The 13,351-nt window shown below is 36.8% G+C and overlaps 1 long non-coding RNA gene across 1 annotated transcript; it reads right to left on the bottom strand.

The window, feature by feature from the left end:
• Positions 1 to 1,825: 1,825 nt before the first annotated feature.
• Positions 1,826 to 13,082, bottom strand: LOC107836013 (uncharacterized). The gene is made up of 3 exons (XR_001661862.1): positions 12,996 to 13,082; positions 2,047 to 2,050; positions 1,826 to 1,836 (listed from the first exon to the last, which is right to left on the bottom strand). It is a non-coding gene; the product is annotated as an uncharacterized LOC107836013 (long non-coding RNA).
• Positions 13,083 to 13,351: the final 269 nt, after the last annotated feature.

The raw sequence follows: 13,351 nt of genomic DNA, 5'->3' as shown, positions 1-13,351 counted from the left end.
AAACTATATTCACACAGAGCAGACTTAACACTGAGCTCCCTATTGATTATTTTCCCCTACAGCTCTTTCACACTCTAATCAGTCTAACAAAACAACAGGACAGGTGCTCCTTGAAGATACTAGCAGCACCATTAAGTATTTAACAACAATGGTGCACCGCAGAGGATGTATTCCTATTCCTGGGTAACCTACTTATCACCGCAGTATGAATGCAAATGCCGATGTTTACTACAGTGTGCTTGCATGTTTAAAACATCTGTTGAAATAAGCACACTTTTCCTCCACCACATGCGCCCCCGGTGTTAGGAATCAAATGTGAAAATGACTATTTTTAAGCAATTAGGTCAAAAAAAAAAATCTTACGTGCGGTATCGTACATTAATTGCATCCTATGTGTTTTATAGAATATTTACCAGTGGAATGTAAAGCAGTGAAGAGTTCGCCTCCTTCGCTAGAGGACCCAAATTTGGATCCTCGGCGCTTGCCGCAACAAGATCGGTTGATAACGCATGCTGTACATTTATCAATATAAGCATATTGCATATCCACGTATCGGAAAAAAGCTCTTCTAAATGATAGAAACAATATTTTCTACCTCAACAACACCCAGCTTGAACACTAAGCAGCTTGATAAAATGAAACGCAATGAGATGCTAACGAGGCTAACGAGGCATATCCCGTAAAAAGAAAAAAACTCAACAATGAAAGAGCAATGATTCCCAAAGCCCACAAACTATCGATCAGAGTAAAGCCGGAGCTCTGCCGTTTCCAACAATACCAGAGTCACCACGCTACGTGCAAAACTCACTGAACCAGCAGCTAAAGAAAAAATGAAATAGCTAATTTCACGAAGCTAAAAACATAGATTCAGTCCTACCTTTGCTGTTTCGTGGTCATAATCCTTATTAGAGTAAATATTTCCACTTGGTTCGATAATCCACTTTCTCCTCTTCCGTCTCCTAGCTACCATAAACAAAATCTAGAGGCGAACTCCGTCAATGTACGTCACATGCGTTTTCCTCCTGTAATTGGTGAATGGCTTTAGGTTCCGTATTAATGTCAACGCCCTCGGATTCTATTGGCTCTGACTGTTCGAAAGACATGTCAATCATCAAAATTGGCCAATGGGTTCCCTAGAAACTCCCCAGCGTAATTTTGAAATGTCTGAACGGAGAATTGCATGATTTTACGCGCAGAGTGCATTATTGTAATGTAATTGTGAGATATTANAAAAAAAAAAAAAAAATCTTACGTGCGGTATCGTACATTAATTGCATCCTATGTGTTTTATAGAATATTTACCAGTGGAATGTTAAACAGTGAAGAGTTCGCCTCCTTTGGGTCCTCGGCGCTTGCCGCAACAAGATCGGTTGAAAACACATGCTATACATTTATCAATATAAGCATATTGCATATCCACGTATCGGGGAAAAAAAGCTCTTCTAAATGATAGAAACAATATTTTCTACCTCAACAACACCCAGCTTGAACACTAAGCAGCTTGATAAAAAGAAACGCAATGAGATGCTAACGAGGCTAACGAGGCATATCCCGTAAAAAAAACAACTCAACAATGAAAGAGCAACGATTCCCAAAGCCCACAAACTATCTATCAGAGTAAAGCCGAAGCTCTGCCGTTTCCAACAATACCAGTCACCACGCTACGTGCAAAACTCACTGAACCAGCAGCTAAAGAAAAAAAGAAATAGCTCATTTCACGAAGCTAAAAACATAGATTCAGTCCTACCTTTGCTGTTTCGTGGTCACAATCCTCATTAGAGTAAATATTTCCACTTGGTTCGATAATCCATTTTCTCCTCGTCCGTCTCCTAGCTACTGTTGAGAAAATAAATTTAAAATAAGCTAGTTTTAAAACTTAACATGTCTTGATTCAAATGGCCTAATTGTGGTTTGAAGTTAGTAATGTATTCTGACTTTTTGACCTTTAATTTACCTGTAGTTACAGCAGATGGTTTGCTAGGATCGTTTGAACTGCCTTTTGTCTGTGTGGGAAAACAATACAGGATAAGTTGTAGCTTTTCACACTCATCTGTGAAAGGCCGTAAACACGGCAGGGGTTTCTGGCTTCAGATAGAGGGTCAGAGATAGCTCCTGGTTGGATGAGCAAAGATACGCCTTATTTGAATAAATTAAAGATAAGAATATGCCTTTTACTATAAAACTTTCTACACAGAAGTAACAAATCAGATTTGCTCTTGCAACTCTCCAAAGATGTCTTTGCTTTTCTTTCTTCTTTTCCATTTATGTCAGGTAAATGAATGTATGTCTCCGTTGTTCTGCAGTTTCTGGTGTAAGTTTGTGCATTGTCTTACTTCTAAGTTTATGCATTGTCTTATATTGGATTAAACTCTGTAATTCTGTGACGTCAACACGCATTGTTGTTTTCCTTGTGGCCACACGTGGCTCGCCGAGAGGACCTGGGATCCAGAGGAAGAGAGAGCCAGACTTTTTCCAAAGTTAACCAATTTAGAATTTCTTCCTTAACACTACCATAAACAAAATCTAGAGGCGAACTCCGTCAATGTACGTCGCATGCGTTTTCCTCGCTGTAATTGGTGAATGGCTTTAGGTTCCGTATTAATGTCAACGCCCTCGGATTCTATTGGCTCTGACTGTTCGAAAGACATGTCAATCATCAAAATTGGCCAATGGGTTCCCTAGAAACTCCCCAGCGTAATTTTGAAATGTCTGAACGGAGAATTGCATGATTTTACGCGCAGAGTGCATTATTGTAATGTAATTGTGAGATATTACTTTTTTCCTGTGATCATATCATTTTGACAAATTAGTTTTCATTGCTATTTGCATTTTTATTGTTATATAATTCTATTTGAAATGTTATTGTGAGTTAATCTGTTCCAGTTTCAGACTATTACAATTTGTCTATTTTTTTCTCTTTTTATGAATGAATGCAATGTGGATTTTTAAAAGGAACCCCCAAAAACAATTATTAGATGTAGTTACTTGTCTATAATAAATAATAATTTATTATATGATAAGAATAAATGATTGAAAGAGAACCTACAGAAAAAAAACTGAGAAAGTTCAAATGGCACAAATTGTGCCAAAATAGCTAATTTGGAAGGTCCGCCTAGATTTTTATCAAGTATTACCTCTCTAAGACTCATATAATTAACTTTTTTTTTCATGAAACTTGGCACAGTAAAAGGTCAGATTGTGTACTGTTGTTTACTACATGTTTTGGATTTCATCTGCATGCTTTGAAAGGAATCTTAATATATTGAACTGTTTTGTTTTTTTAGGCGGAAATAGAGTTTTTTATTTTTTATTTCTGCTGTGTATCATATTAATTTACTTTCCTCAGTAACAGGCAGGGTGGTTTTTAGAGCTGTAACATATTCTCTAGAGTCTTGCCTTTGTTTTGATACCAAAACAATTAAAATAAACTCTGTAGTTCTTGAGATACATTCAATTCATTTTGGGCATGTTATTCAGCCATATTTCTCAAAAACAGGCCATGAGTCGGAGAGGTTAATGGACATTTAATTTGTAAAGAAACTTGTGGTGGATCTTTTAATCGTTCTATCTTCACAGACAAAGCATTACATTTTTCTTAGCATTGTAACATTGTTCAGTAGTCAACAGCACAAGTACAATGTTACAGCATTGCTCTCTGTGGTCTTGCAGCAGAATGAACCTCGCTCGTATGGAATAAAGGCTACAATGAAGTAGATGATTTACAAACACGTTTATCTCAATACATTTTTAATGGGCCTACAGCCACAAAATTCACAGCAGATGTAAGTAGAAATATAAAACTAATCGACAAACACAAAAACTATCATCACGCCATAAATTAAGTTATAGCATATGTGATAAATTGGAATGATACAGGGAATAAGTACAACAAAGTATCTAAAAGCAATCCTGCTTTCTTTGAGTCAAAGTTATAATCAGCTGTTTTATTCATTGAGTAATGCAAGAGTGTTTCTTATATTAAGCATTGCAATGGAGGCATGTTACAAATGTTGTGCTCTCTGAAGACCTCGACAATCTTGTTGTAGTAAATCATACATGTGGTAATAATCTAAAAGTAGACTGAAAATGATTTCACCAAGAACCTGCCGCAGCCAAGTGCTCGTTGCAAAATGTTCTATCCAAGTGTTACAAAAGCTAGTGGACAATACCAGAGAGCTTGAGGAAAAACCTGGAATTACTAGTTACATTTTTTTCCACGACAACAATTAGTAAATTACTCAGCATCAATAATATCTAGGCACAATAAATGTGCAAGACTGATGAGAAGTCATGTCGAAATTCATTTGGAGTTTGCAGCAACACATTTAGGCAAGTATGGTCTAAATGTGTTCTAAGCTCTTTAGAATGTATTGCAAAGACATTGCTTGGACGATTAAAGTCAATGTGCAGCTCTGCAAAAGCAACATATGAGCTGTGACAGTTGAAGGAAAGAACATCTTGACATGAGCTCTCTATGGAAACTTCACATCGACTGAAGAGAAAAGAAAGCTACTAGAATTTACCAGGAAATCGCTCATCCTGAATTCAAAAAGTAAATGTAAAAAAATAACTTGCACGTAGAGAGTACAGAAGTTCACTCTAAAATGAGTTGAATGTGAAGACAGTTTAGGTGTCAGAATTAATGAATTATACGAGATGGTGGGATATATTCTGGACAGTTCATCAGAAACACAAAGGACAAACAATTAGAGACATATGATCATACCTAAAGACAATTTAGATTAATCAGTTAACCTAGAAATCATGTTATTGGACTTTAGGAAGAAGTCAGTCTCTGAAGAGAACCCACTCATGAAAGATGAGACCAAGGAATCTCCTTGAAAAAAGATCCCAGGCCAGGATTCGATCCCAGAATCTACTTCCTGCCATGTAGCCCTTATTCCAAACATCAGTTGAGAACAACCTTGATGTCTTTAATACTTCCCCCAGTGTAGTACTATTTTATATTGGCCCACAATACGACAGGATACATGTTTTGTCTGACTATCAATAAAGCAATGTGGTTTTCTTTTTTCCCCCCCTTATCCCATTGTCTTTTGCATGCATGAGGAGCCATAATTGAGAAATCAGCAGGTCCTCCTTTTCCTCCTCAAAGTCATTTGCTTACATAGTGTGCTCCCACACCAATCATCTGCTTAGCGGCTTAGCTGTATTTGTACTTGAAGATTTTGTGGCTGTTGCCGTTGGGCGTCTTATCCTGGTGATGACTCTGAGGAAGAGGATAAATTTTGACATTTACGAGCACACAAATCCATTTGCAGTTTGAGTTGGCCACTGAAATGTGATTAAAATCACTTGTGGCACAGCAGCATAGATTGGTGAGGTAGCTGAAAAATATACAGACGCATTCAGTGATAAAATAACCTTGAATAATTTGAAACGGGTTCATAATACAATTTTGGTGGCTGGTAATGATTGTGAAAGAGTTCTTAAAAGAAAGAAAATTTGCACAAGAAGTGCTGATTTTCATTTGTTGGAGAACAAACGTGTCAGGGCAACCTGCAAAATGTGCTTGCATTATTTCTAGATTATATATTTTTGAAATCTGTTTTTGTATGAAAGGTTATGTTTTGTTAAAGGGGTGAAGGGAAAAAAAACTATTTCATGGATCAAGGTCAGTTTAGATTTAAACTTGTGCTTTTTTACATCTCAGAGGGCATTTCATATTTTTCCCTTCCTATCTAAAGGAATCTTTTCCTGTTGTACTGTTACACTGTGAAAGGGTACAATTTAATTCAAGTTATACTGAAAAAAAAAAAAATGCTGAGATATAGAATTTTCCATGGATTACTGTGTCATCGTTTTTGAGGGTTACAGTAAGGAGTCAAGCCCTTAGAGATGTGATCATTCTCCTCTTTTTAAGGTGAACAAATTGTCTTCTGAAGTGGAAAGGCCTTCCCTGGCTGCGTGTAGGAGTGCATAAACTCTTAAAATTGTTTTAAAAGAATCTGTTGTTAAGTTTTGAACCACGTAATATGCTTCCAAAGTCAGTGCACTTTTGTGTAGTGTCAGGGTATTAACATAATTTTCAGCGCAAATATTTTTCTGCAACGGACGTTTCGAAACGTCTCTTGTAAATGCTGAATTAACATTATGTTCTATTTGACAAAGTGATTAATAAATCTTTAATAACCTGACATACTCCTGAATGAAAAATGACTTCCCTGAAAAGCATTTATGTGCCGACACCGGATGAACCCACCTAAATTAATCAGACATGCAGCAGTATCAGAACTGCTCACACTAACACAGATAACTAATTAAAATTGGCAGATGGAATTAATGCATCATGTCCGTGGTTGATAAATAAAAATCAAAGATAGGCATGTGCAATTTGTAAAACAGTTCTTGTTTCTCTGCAAACTTGCAACGGTGAACTTCTTATAGGTTTTGCTAATACAAATCCTTCAGGAACATTGTAGAGATAAAGAACATTGTTATAAAGAACAATGAACAAACTGAACAATTCAAAAAGACTATGAAGACATCTTTGCAGCACTGGGGGGGAAAAAAAAACGTTTCAAGTTTTTTGCAATAATGGACACTTAAAAGGACAAAAAAGCATTTAAGGGCTAAAAAGTTGATTTTTCATGATATGTCTCCTTTAAAGATGATGTGCAGTGTTAGTCTTCTGACACAAATAGCATTTTGCACATAGGTCAAATATTTGAATTCTGATTTCAACAGACCTGAAAACCTTTTCTACATGCAAGCTGTGTAAAAAAAAAAAATCTAATCAAGAAAACTTTAAAGTCAACTTGTTGCACTGGATTTTGTTTTGAAGTTGTGATGAAGTGGGCTGAGGACAAACACGCGCCACATTTTTGACCTTCTCTCTACATCCTCAACTTTATGTTAGTAATTTTCATACAATCCTTATACACACTCCTGGCTTGCTGGAATTTGTAATTGCAAAGTAATAAAATGTAAAAAATGTATTTCTTGATCTGTTGTTCTGCTACATCTACAGAAACCCGTACAGTTCAAAGTGAAAGAATAAATGTAAAGACGCACATATTCATAAATTTGAATTGTGTGTGCAGACATAGCTGAAACATGTCAAAAGTGCCATGGAAAAAAAATGGAGTTGTACATGAAGCTGTGTGGGAGGTCCCAAAACCTCTATCAGTGTTTGTTTTCCATTGCATTTCTCTTCCCAAACAGTAGGAGAGTAACTGGAAAAAATAATATCACAACTCAGCAGGAACGACAGAAGAAGTAGAGCCTCAAAGAAATTCATTCACAAAGGTAACTTTCATGTTTGCTCTGGATAGATACTAAAACAGATGCACTGAGATCTAATCCAAAATATCTGCCCTACCAAGGCACTTATACAAGCTCCTGCATGAATCTGAGCAATAGCTTACTCTTTACATCCCAAAAACATATTTGCATATTCATATGTCAGGAACAAATGTTGGTGTTATACAACATTTATGCCTGGTTCACCTTGGCAGCGTGAAGTGCGATATTAGAAGTATAATTTTTAAACTGTACATAGTTTGTACAAGCACAAAATGCATATTCTGAAGGGCAGTGAAATATTTATTATAATCTGGCAATGCAGGGTTGTTTACAACATATCAGTATGACAAAACAGGGATTATTTTCTTTTAGCACTTAACATTTGGTTTTCCTCACGCTGCAATCTGTGAAGGAGCTAATCTGCACTCAAAGCACATTGAAGGAAACTATGTGGCTTCTAAAATCAAATTTTATTCTCATTTTGTTGTTTACCTAATTAGTATGAAACAGAATGAGACCTCTGGGGTTTTCAAATACAAAATAGATTCATGTTGAAGTAGGAGCAGAACTTGCAAATATGCAAAATAATGGCGACTGTGCAACCGATTCAGTAGTTTGTCATTTTAACAGCAAGCTGACTGTTCTGCTTTTTATGTTGTTCTGTTTGCCTGATTGCAACAGTTTGAAAAGGTAATCCAAAGGCTGCATGCGTAGTGTCTAGCAAGAGTCATGCCTCTATTTGTGTGGTGGTCCCGAAACAAATCCTGATTTCGACTAGAAATCAGGGTAGTTAATAAGAAATCTACTAATGCTATCCATTGTGTCTTGTACTTTTCTCATGCAGAGGGGTGTGTGCTCAAGATGTAGGTTTTGCAAGTTAAGGACCATCTCATTCAGCTTGTCCTTCTTGAGGGCCATGTTGTTATCATTGCACCAACCTTCTAGCTTGACTTCTTTCCGGTACAATATTTTATCATTCCTCATACGATAGGAATCACTCCTCGTCAAGCTTATTACACAGTTATATTTTTAGCCGCTAGGTTTTCTCCATGTGATGTGCAGCTGTGTGCTACCAGTGTGAACAGCAATGGACTAAACACACAACCTTAAGGACACCCAGTTCTCGCTGCAAAGGAAGTCTTTCCAATGCAGACTAAATGGGTTCTCTCCGTAAGGAAGGGCAGAATTCAGAGACAAGTAGCATTGCTCTTGCCAAATAGTATTCTAAGCTCTGAACTCTGGTCAAAAACTGAATTTGAGGTGATTATTATATCCTTTACGTAATCTCGTCTTGATTATTTCACAAGCCTTTTCATGTGTTTGAATAAAGGGCTCGACACACGGAAGGCGACGTTGCTCCCTCTCCATTCATTTCCTAGGGAGCTTGCGTGATGAGGCGACAGTCGCTTGCCCTCTTTGTGAATGTGAAATTTGGAGCTCCTCCACATAGACGTGCACACGCAGGCTTGTGATGCGACGCAAAACAGCTGAAAGATGTTCCACTTCTGTCGCTGCTGATGCCGTTGCTATCGTGTCCCAAGTGTTGAGATTCATCCCGGGTGAGGAAAATTTTCGCCTAATGCTGTCGTTCACCGCTCCTTGTGTGTCGAACCCATGAAAGGGATCTCGTCCCTCTTCTGTTGCACTGCATGAAACCAACACATGAAAGAGACAAACCGGTACGCCAGTGTCCGGTTACATTAACTTTAGAATTAATGTAACATTTTTTCTCCTCACTTTCAGAACCTTGTGTGGTCTAGTCCATGTCCGTATCGCTGATCTTCTATAACCATACTCTCTTTTCCGAGCCTAATATCTTCAGGAAATGGTCCCACAAACATTTCGTGACCAGAGGGGATACACCCTTCAGATATGCGTCAGGGACTGTGGAATGGGTTTCCTCCATCTTTGTGATATCTCGATTTTGTTGATTCATTTAAGAATCTGAAAACTCATTTACTCACACTGGCTTTTAACTATTTTTTCGATGTATGGCATCCAAAAAATGTCATACAGCCATTTCATATTTTTTTTATATACATTTTATCTTCAATATTTATATGCTATTTTTATTGTAAAGCACATTGTGGTTTTTAATCAGAGAAATGCGATTGATAAAATTACTAACGTTTTTACTCTGACAAATTTATTTACGTCTGTAGGGAATAAACAATCGAAGGATTGTCTGTAAGGACTTAGAAGACAAAGACTTGCAAAAAAAACTGCTCTGGCATTAGTTAGAACATAAACATTTGAAGACAGTTTATGAAAAAAAAATGGAAGAATGCCTTTAGTGCGTTTTTTTGTTGCATTGGTAAAATTATCCATTTGTGTGTAGTCCATTTTGCTCTCTAAATACATCTTTCAGAGTGTCTTATATAAGATTCAAGTGTACTAGGATGATGTTTGGTACTGCACTGTACACTGAGTCAAGCATCCTGAGTAGGATCAGTTACAAAAGACGTTTGTAAAATATTTAATATTTTAAGGAGTCTTAAAATTAGACTTTTATTTTGCTAAATCAAAACACACTGGCTGTTCTATGGATAAGTTCTTGACCTCCTCACTACTTTTTGCTTGAGTCAGAAAAAAAAAAAAAACAACAATTCTAAAACTAACAGCAAACAATGGAGGAAAATTAACATCATCCTCTTCTGGTCCCGACTTTATGGGCGCACAATATGTCACCAGTTGCACAAGAGACTGAGATATAAGTTTAATAATGAGAGATTGCCTTTGGGCTCATTAGGAACAACAGCTGGTTGGGTAATGGAGAGGAAACAACGTGTCAAGAGGTTCCCTGAACTTCCCAGGAGATGCATTTGCACATCATGCGATGGAGAAAAAAAGATTAACGCTGATGTATTGGCCATTTCATGCACTAAAATGAATCAGAGAGCAGAAATTTCTCTGTCATTGTTGTCAAAAAAAAAAAATGCCTCTATGATATTATGCGTCTCCCAATTTTTTTTGCAAATACTTTCTCTCAGTTTGCAGTAACAAGAAAACCCTTGAGCCAGCTAAACCAAAAAAAACTAAAACAAATAAATGTAATTAATTTAATGGTTAACTGAAAACTAATTTTAAAACATTTAAAAACGAGGAGAGAAAACTAATTTTTGAAAGGAGTACAAAATACACAACTAAATAAAATGAATACAAAACATTGGAAAATTTAACAAAACAGAAAATCAGACATTATATATTGTGTCATCCAGCTGGACTTACTGGTAGTTGTGCTACTCTGACCCGAGTACAATATTTGTCTACTCTACACACCTCTGCCTATGTTCTATCTCTTAATACTAGGGATAAACCAAATACTCACTATTGCTTTTCACATAATTAAAATAAATCTTTTTTTGTCGTAATAGACAGAGAGAAGTCAGGGAAGAGACATTAGGCCAGAGGCCAGCAGCACGGACATTGATTCAGGGTTTTCTCAGGTAAGGAGAGATTATAACATGCTGAGAAGAGACGCTAGGGGTGCGGAGGGGGGACTGAGAGTTCACCTGACACCCTCCGGGACAGCGGGGTAGTTAAATCAGGCATGCCCTAGTCCAGGCCTTGAGAGCTACTTTTAGATGCTCCCCTTCTCCAACACACCTGAATCAAATTTCCTCATCAGTCCCTCAGCTCTGCAGAGAGCTGGTAACAAGTCATTCATTTGATTCGAGTCTGTTGGAGAAAGGGTGCATCTAAAAGTTTAGGACAATGGGTCTTGAGAACTGGAATTGGGAACTCCTGCAACTTTAAATTCTCCACATTTTTTATTTATTTATGCTTTAGTTTTATTTTTATCAATTAGTGTAGTTCTTGTCCAGATGCTCAGTCATCCTAAAATCCTATTAGGAAGTGTTTTACAGCTGTGCTGTTATGTTCCTGGAGATGAACCACGATTGGAATAAAACAACTTTTTCGGCAGTGCTTTGATGATGCCAGGCTGCATCTAAATGGCAGTAACACTTGCAGCTGTGTGTCACTGAGCTATTGCTTCTCTTTTATCAAGAGCTGAAATGGGAGAAAAAAAAAAACATCTCTGTGCCATAGCCTGATGTGTTACATGATTCATGCATGTACTCGCGTGAGTTCGGCTCCATACTACGGTCTTTTCATCAGCACCGAACAGCAGGAACTGTTACTGAAATGTGTTTTAAACCAGCTACCGTAGAAGCTGGATTTTTGTTGAAACTGCAGAAATCTGTCAGGGGCCAGGACTGTTGTTTGTTTTGTTTTTTGTTTTTTTGTTGTTTTTTTTTGTACTATGGAAAGAAATGGCAAAATAAATGAATGTTGTGGTCAAAAGGTTATGAGGCTAGTTGATAATTTTATAACACAGCTGACAATCAGCTATCAGTTTCCCAATTTGTCAAATATTTAGTGCTGTGTCTATTTCGTGGTCTCACAAGAAATTTAAACAATTGCCTGAATATTAAATTATATCCCTTTGCCACATGATGCTCTGTTCACACAACTTAAACGAATTATAGAAGCAGGTTGAAAAGGTTCTGTTTCTTAATATGCAAGAGAATACAATCATATTTAGAGGACATGGCTGACTGAGAGAGTGGTTATTTTCAAGTTAGGAGACTGGGATTTTGAAATTTAGTCTGTGCCTGTATTCACCACAAAGGTTGAGGTACTAAACTATGGTTTTAAAACGTGACTTAAATGTTGATTTCACTTGGTGTCTGATCTGGTCTTCATCTCTTTAAGAAGCTCTTGATCTTTCCGAACTTCCATCATCGGCATGTCATCACGTTTTTCCATTAAGCCCTCAACAACGTTTTTACCAGCATTGAACTGCGAAGTAGCTTGTATGAAAAGTTCAGCAGATGCACGGTTCCACCAGTTGTTCGCTAATTGCTGCTGCCGCTAGCCTGGAGGTACTGTGTGAGGCGGAAGCTGCAGCACCAGGGAGGAGCTGCATGGAAACGATGCTACTCGGTGAGAGAAGGACTTTGCACCATCGAATGGTGGCCAAAAGAGAGATTAAAGAATTTCTCAAACATAGGTATGTTTTTAAAGGGGGATATAACAGGATAACACAAAATAAAGCTCAAAATGCTCATTTTACACAATACAGCCCCTTTAAGGTAAGACTGCTTTAAAAGGAGTAACAAACTGCTTTTACTTATCCAGCTGAAAATGGAGATTGAGAACGCCTCCCTTCTGGCACGTCAGCTCATTCTCCTTAATTGGAAAAGTGACGGCTCACCTTCTTTTGGCAGATGGCTCTGTGGTGTTTTTTTTTTTTTTTTTTACAAAATTAGATATTCACTTAATGGATCATTTACCAAGTTTGACTTGACATGGTGCACTTTTATTTTCCATGTAAAGGAGCTAACGATGCATTTTGACTTTGAATAAAGTGTTATCTGCTTTTTGGATAACTACTGTAGACTTTCTTGTTTGTGCATGTTTTTTTTGTTTGTTTTTTTTTACCATGTATTACATCCTGTTCTGAGGGTCTGTTCTATGTTTAAAACAAACAAAAAAAAAGTTTAATACACATTGGCAAAAAAAAAAAGAAGAAAAGAAACAGTGGAAATTGAGAGTTCAGAACAATACATTTGCAACATTTTATCAGATTGTGCAAATATGAGAGAATGACCCCATTAGCATGTTAGGTTGAAAATATGTCCAAAGACATCTAGGCAAAAATTGGAATATATTCTTGATAAATATTGAAATAATTTCCTTATAGATGTATTTGTTAACCATTATACTGCAAAAGCAGAAAATCCTGCCTAGTGTCTTTGGTCAAGTTTCTAGTGTAAACTTATTAGCACACTTGAAATAAGACAAAATTAACTCTTTTCAGCAAAATGTAATAGCTTGTTTCAAGTAAATAATTTCTTACTATTACTTAACACAAGTACTAGTTCCACTGGCAAATTATTTAATTTATAACAAGATGAAATTAAAATATTTTGCCAATGAAACTAGTATTTTATTAAACCAATTTTAATATAATTTCCGTAAGGTCTTTATTTTGGGGCGTACTCTGTCATGCAACACCAAGAAAGTCTTGGAGATTTTACAAGATTTTACAATACCATGAAGAGTATTTCTAAAGTTCAGT

This window comes from Poecilia formosa, unplaced genomic scaffold (assembly GCF_000485575.1).
Source record: "Poecilia formosa unplaced genomic scaffold, Poecilia_formosa-5.1.2 Scaffold35, whole genome shotgun sequence".
Taxonomy (NCBI): Eukaryota; Metazoa; Chordata; class Actinopteri; order Cyprinodontiformes; family Poeciliidae; genus Poecilia; species Poecilia formosa.
The sequence above is the reverse complement of the archived record's forward strand: the minus strand, read 5'-3'. Positions and strand labels throughout refer to the sequence as shown.